Genomic DNA, 5,847 nt, shown 5'->3' with positions numbered 1-5,847 from the left:
CTCTACGTTGATCTTAACACTTCTGACCTTGAAGACTGAACAAGAATAGGGTTGCTAAAGTCTGTGATAATTCATTCCAGCAGCAATACAAAACTAATACAAGCCAAGTGAATAAGAGAGTGAAAAAGACAGAGTCCAAGAGTTTGTTGAGGACCTGCTCATGCCTTGTGAGTCATGACACAGAGTTTGGGTCCCTTGCTGATAGTTCTGGGGAGTCTTAGATTTAAGTAGATGAGTAATGGTTTTCCCATGTATTTCAAACATTGTCCTGGCTCCTATAGTGAGAAATGGTGAGAACAAGAGACCAGGCAGGGAGCTGCTGCCATAGAAAAACCAGGGTAAAATCGCAGTCAGCTTTGGGGTTGTCTTTTACAGACCAAAAAATGATAATACATTTGGTAGATTGTCTGTGAACGTTAAAGAACAATAACTTAAAAAGGATACTAAGACAGGAGGCTGGCGAGCAGCTAGCATGGCAGATGAGGAGGAAGACACCACCTTTGAGGAGGAAAATAAAGAAATTGGAGGAGGAGCGGAAGGTGGCCAGGGGAAGAGAAAGAGACTTTTCTAGAAAGAATGGCGCTGTGTGATGTATGGGTTTGGGGATGACCAGAATCCTTACACAGAGTCGGTGGATATTCTAGAAGACCTTGTCATAGAGTTCATCACTGAAATGACTCACAAGGCAATGTCGATTGGAAGACAAGGTCGAATGCAAGTTGAAGATATTGTCTTCCTAATTCGAAAGGATCCAAGGAAGTTTGCTAGAGTTAAAGACTTACTAACTATGAATGAAGAATTGAAATGGGCTAGAAAAGCTTTTGATGAAGCCAACTATGGATCTTGACACTGTTCGTAATTCCTGAGATTTTGGTATTTTCTGTGGAAGCCATACATTGAAGTTGTTGTCTACAGTAATATCATGATAGCTAGGTATGCAATGAAAGAGGTCTTCAACTTGAGCGTCTCGTTGCCTGTCTTTATCTGACCATATTTGAATTGCTTACTGGCTTTAATAACTCCAAAATTAAAGTATTGCAAACCATGCAGTCCCACCCAAAAGGAGGGAAGTAGTATTTATTCTTTGGATAGATGTGTGTATTCCAAGCTGTATACCTTTGATGCATAACATACAATCTGAATTGATTTTATAAATTTGTTTGATTTTATAAATGGTGAGGCTTGTGCTTTGTGTATCTCAAGGTTTTAGAGGACAGTGGTGGGAGAAGTTATTAAAGAGAATGAGCTGGCATGTGGTTTTTTGAAAGAAACTAATTTCTTGACTTAATAGATCATTTGTTTTTAATATTCTTTTCTAAAGAACACTTTTTTTTAAAGAAACTAGTATTTGCTAAGTGTTAGCAGTCCTCATCTTCCTTGATGACTATAAAGCTTCCAATACAAATGCCTTCAGTAGTGGGAACAGCAGAGCTTATAGAGCCAATGCCAGCACAAGTGTTTCTGGCTGTGCTCTAGTGACGGGAATGTAAGTACTTTCATTGTGAGAACAGAGAGTTGATTAAACCTGTATGTGGCTGTGCAAACCATTTTTGTGGTTCAGGCTTTGTGTGTAGTTCACTTATGGCATTAAATTATTATTCTGCTTAGCTTATAATAAGGATAATTGCATTTAAAGAGGTTACTGAATGTTACTCTGAAACTTACTGGTGCTTTTACATCTAAATCAGTACTTGGGGAAATACTAGCTGTTTAATCTACTGATACAAGGAATAAAGAATGAGGAATTAAACACCAAAAAAAAAAAAGATACTAAGATCTTTAAACAGACACAATGCTTAAAAATGATAGGTATCACTGTTCATAACAAGAGAGAATGGCTTTGGTGGTGAGAAGAACCAATCTCTCAGGATTTATGGTGCTATATGCTCCTTAGACTCTCAAGTGGAAATGGAAATTTAAGATATGGATATTTAAGTTTGGAGAGCAGAAGAGAAATTTAGGTTAGCAATTAAAATTTGCTCTATAACCTGACTCTATAACCCTGGCTCTATAGCCATGAGAAACTACTGATCAGAGGTGTAGGTGGAAGTGGAAGATCGAATTCTGGAATGTTCTTCCCTTTTAATGTGCTGCTAAAGGTGAAGGCATGCACAGGAGAAATGAAGTTGGTTAATCAGTGAGAAATGAGGAGATGAGAAAGGTGGGTGTTTCAGAATCTAGAGGGAAAACACTGTTTCCAGGCAGAAAACAGTCCACTAAGGAACTCAGCACACCAAAGGAGTTGTTTGCATTCACGTGTTCAGTCATCAAATCTATGAGTGACAGAGAGCTGAGTAGTGATAGTCACAAACTTAACAAGGGAAATGATACATAATTCTCCCTAACAGATGCCAGCCTGATAACTGGGCACAGGATGGGTGAGACAGCTCAGCAGGTAGGGAGGGCATGTGAGGACAAGACTGATGATCTGAGTTCAGTCTCTGAAACCTACACGGTAGAAGAAGAGAACAAGTTGTCCTTTAACCTCCACATGCATGCCCACACGACAGATAGAGATAGATAGATAATTGTAAAAAAAATAAAATTTGGTATTCTCCTCCACCTTTCCTCCCACCTTCATCAGAACTGTGGCTCTGGAACCATACATACCTGCAGGTCTGGAGCCATACAGTCTAAAGATACACATCAGAGGGCTGCTACACCAGGACCATGGACATCTACCCACCTCCAAATACCTACTGCAACAAGAACATCCAGGGACCAAAACAATCCACACAGTTAAAGGCCCTCAAAAAAAAAAAAAAACACAATCAACAAAAGCCATGGCAATATGACACCTCCAAAGCACAGCTACCCCACTACAGCAATCCCTTGAAATCCTAAAACAACTGAAACACAAGAAGATGACCTTGTGACAGGATTTTCCCTTTCCAGTCACATGAAAATATTAGGGCAGGAGGAGGCCTGTGATTGGACAGGGAAAAGGGAAGCGGAGCTAAGAGTTGCAGAGACAGAGAGAGTCTCAAGGAGAGAGGGAGACCAAGATGGAAGCAGATGAACAGGAAGAAGAAGCTGAACCATCATGGCTTTAATTAGTCACAAGTAGTTATGATATTTAATGATACAATAATTGGGGTATTTGTCTACTCTAGGTGGGCAGCTTTTATTGTTATCAATTGGTTCTGAAATTATTATATTGGCATCTTGTGAATTGAGAATATATTGATACATAAATCTGTTTGGTTAATTATAAGCTTCTAGAGTTTTGTTTCTACTGGGTTGATGGGTGTTGTCACAGCTGACTGCAGGGTGGATGGTCACTGTGGGGACTAGCTAGAGAACTGCTAGCATGCCAGTCCAGCCCACCAGAGAGCAGCTAGAACAGAGAGAGTTAGAAATCAGTTAGAAACAAAGAAAACAATACAAAGAATCAACAAAACCAAGAGCTGGTTCTTTGAAAGAATCAACAAGATAGACAAACCCTTATCCAAACTAACCAAAAGACTGAGAGACAGTATCCAAGTTAACAAAATCAGAAATGAAAGGGGAACAATAACAACAGACACTGAGGAAATTCAAAGAATCAGTAGGTCTTACTTCAGAAGCCTGTACTCCACAAAATTGAACATACCTTAATTAAATGGATGATTTTCTAAATAGATACCACTTACCAAAGTTAAATCAAGGTCTAAAGAAATAGAAGCAATCATTAATGGTCTCCCAATCAAAAAATGTCCAAGGCCAAATGGTTTTAGTGCAGAATTCTACCAGACTTTCAAAGAAGAACCAATACCAATACTCTTTCAAACTAGTCCACAAAATACAGACAGAAGGATCACTACCAAAGTCCTTCTATGAGACCACAGTCACCCTGACACCTAAACCACACACAGACTCAACAAAGAAAGAGAACTTAAGTGGTAGGTTGCCCTCATGCTGTTTGTATTTTGATGTTAATTCTGCTTCCTCAAAAAGGGACTGACCCCCCCCCCCCCAGACCAGGAGTAGATCTCAGTACTCAGGTGATCTCACTGAAAATTCTCCCCATTCTGACTTGTCAAATAAAGGCTAGAACTGATGGTTGGACTGTGGAAGGGAAAGGAGTGATGGGAGGTCTCAAGGAGGAAGAGGAGGTGGAAGGGAAATGGAGCAGAATCACATGGCCTGGAGAAACCGCAAGCAGCAAGGAGTCTCATAGCTGGGGGATAAATTAGTATAGCGATATATATGCCCAATCTAGGCATATAGCTTATAAATATAATAACTGAGTTGTTTGTTTTTATACGAACTTTTTGGGGTAAGAAGTTGCTGCAACATTTGGCACACCAACATATTGCTTAGAACCCAACTAACCTGAAATAAAAGTTCACCCCACCACCATCACCACCCAATAAATGCCTGGGGCTGCGATCCAGGGATACAGCAATACGTGGATTGAAAGCTGAGTGGGTCTGAGGGTTCTTCGGAGAGTTGCTAAGATGCTCTGTCCCCGAGCGCCAGGCAGACCATGGTAGCCAAAGGCAGCACCCCAGCCAGAGCTGGGACTTGGGCAGTGCTGGTGTTGCAACATGGTTCGGGATTCTGGGACCATAAAAGAAGGCACAAGGACTCTAGGGCTCAATTGCCTGTAGAACACCTTCACAACTGTGATTGGACAGCTGAAGAAACAGTAATTAACCTTCTAAAGTCTTCTCACAGGTATAGCGGGCTGCTCCGGGCATCTTTGCCAGAGGGAGCCTTCTGGTACTCACTTTCCTGATATCTCCTAAATCTAAACAGAATGCAAACCAGCCAGACCGGCTCTACCAACTGGAATTAGCAAACCAATACTCAGGCTGCCAAACAAAGGCAGGACAGTCCAGAAGTGAACTGCAGTGTCCTGAGTCGAACAGCAGAGGGACACAAAGATACAACAAGCTCCAGATCAGGTAACAAGATAATTTTTAAGTACTTAAAGATGAGAAAGACAATAAATACCTTTTAGACCTTATGGGATGATATTTTGATTGTATGACAGGGATAGATTTAAATGAAATCAACACCTTGCCCAGTTATAATTATTACGATACTGAGTAGCCTGATTTACTATGTCTTCTCAAGAGATAGGGCCTTAGATTAAAAAAAAAAAAAAAGTGAGTCTTAGAAAAAAGGATTAGAGGAAACATTGGAAAAGAAGCTAAAACAAAAGATGTAGAATTTCATAGATGAGACTGAACAACAAAGAGGTAGCAATAAAATTTGGAAGCAGATTTTAGAGGATCATTTACTAAAACTAGCAAATCAAAATAAGGTAGAGGTTACAATATCAAAATTACAACATAAAGAAACATTAAAATCATGGAATCAGGCCTAAAGCAGAAGATACAGGAATTTATAGAGTGGCATGAACCACAGAAAGAAAAATTTACAACTTGGCAACATGGCCTAGAAGAAACACTGGAACTAAAGATACAGGAATTTAAGGGTCAAGATAAGTGACAGAGAGAGAAAATGAAGATTGCAAGGAGCAGCCGGAAAGAATGCTAGAACAGAGGATGCAGAAATTCACAGACGAGACTGAGCAACAGAGACATAAACTTAAGACTTGGCAACCCAGCCTAGAGGAAACACTGGAACTACAGGTCTAGGGACTTATAGGTCAAGATAAGCAACAGAGAGAGGTAAATGGAGGTTGGAGACAGGACCTGGGAAAGATGCTAGAACAAAAAAAAAAAGCAACAACTCACAGATCAGACTGAGAAGTAGAGAGAAAATAATGAGAATTGAAAGTAAGGCTTAGAGGAAAACCTTTTAAAATTAATCAAAATGAAATAAATAGCAAAATATCAGAATTACAATATAAAGAAAAATTAAAATGGGGAAGCAGAACCTTGAACCGAGACTATA

General features: G+C 39.9%; 1 pseudogene; it reads left to right on the top strand.

The window, feature by feature from the left end:
• The first annotated feature begins 466 nt into the window (after window positions 1-466).
• On the top strand, window positions 467-847 carry LOC110309997 (transcription initiation factor TFIID subunit 13 pseudogene; annotated as a pseudogene).
• The last annotated feature ends 5,000 nt before the right edge of the window (window positions 848-5,847 follow it).

This window comes from Mus caroli, unplaced genomic scaffold, assembly GCF_978045245.1.
Source record: "Mus caroli unplaced genomic scaffold, Mus_caroli_1 scaffold_16, whole genome shotgun sequence".
NCBI classification, from domain to species: domain Eukaryota; kingdom Metazoa; phylum Chordata; class Mammalia; order Rodentia; family Muridae; genus Mus; species Mus caroli.
Note: the sequence above shows the minus strand (reverse complement) of the source record. Positions and strands in the feature narration are given on the sequence as shown.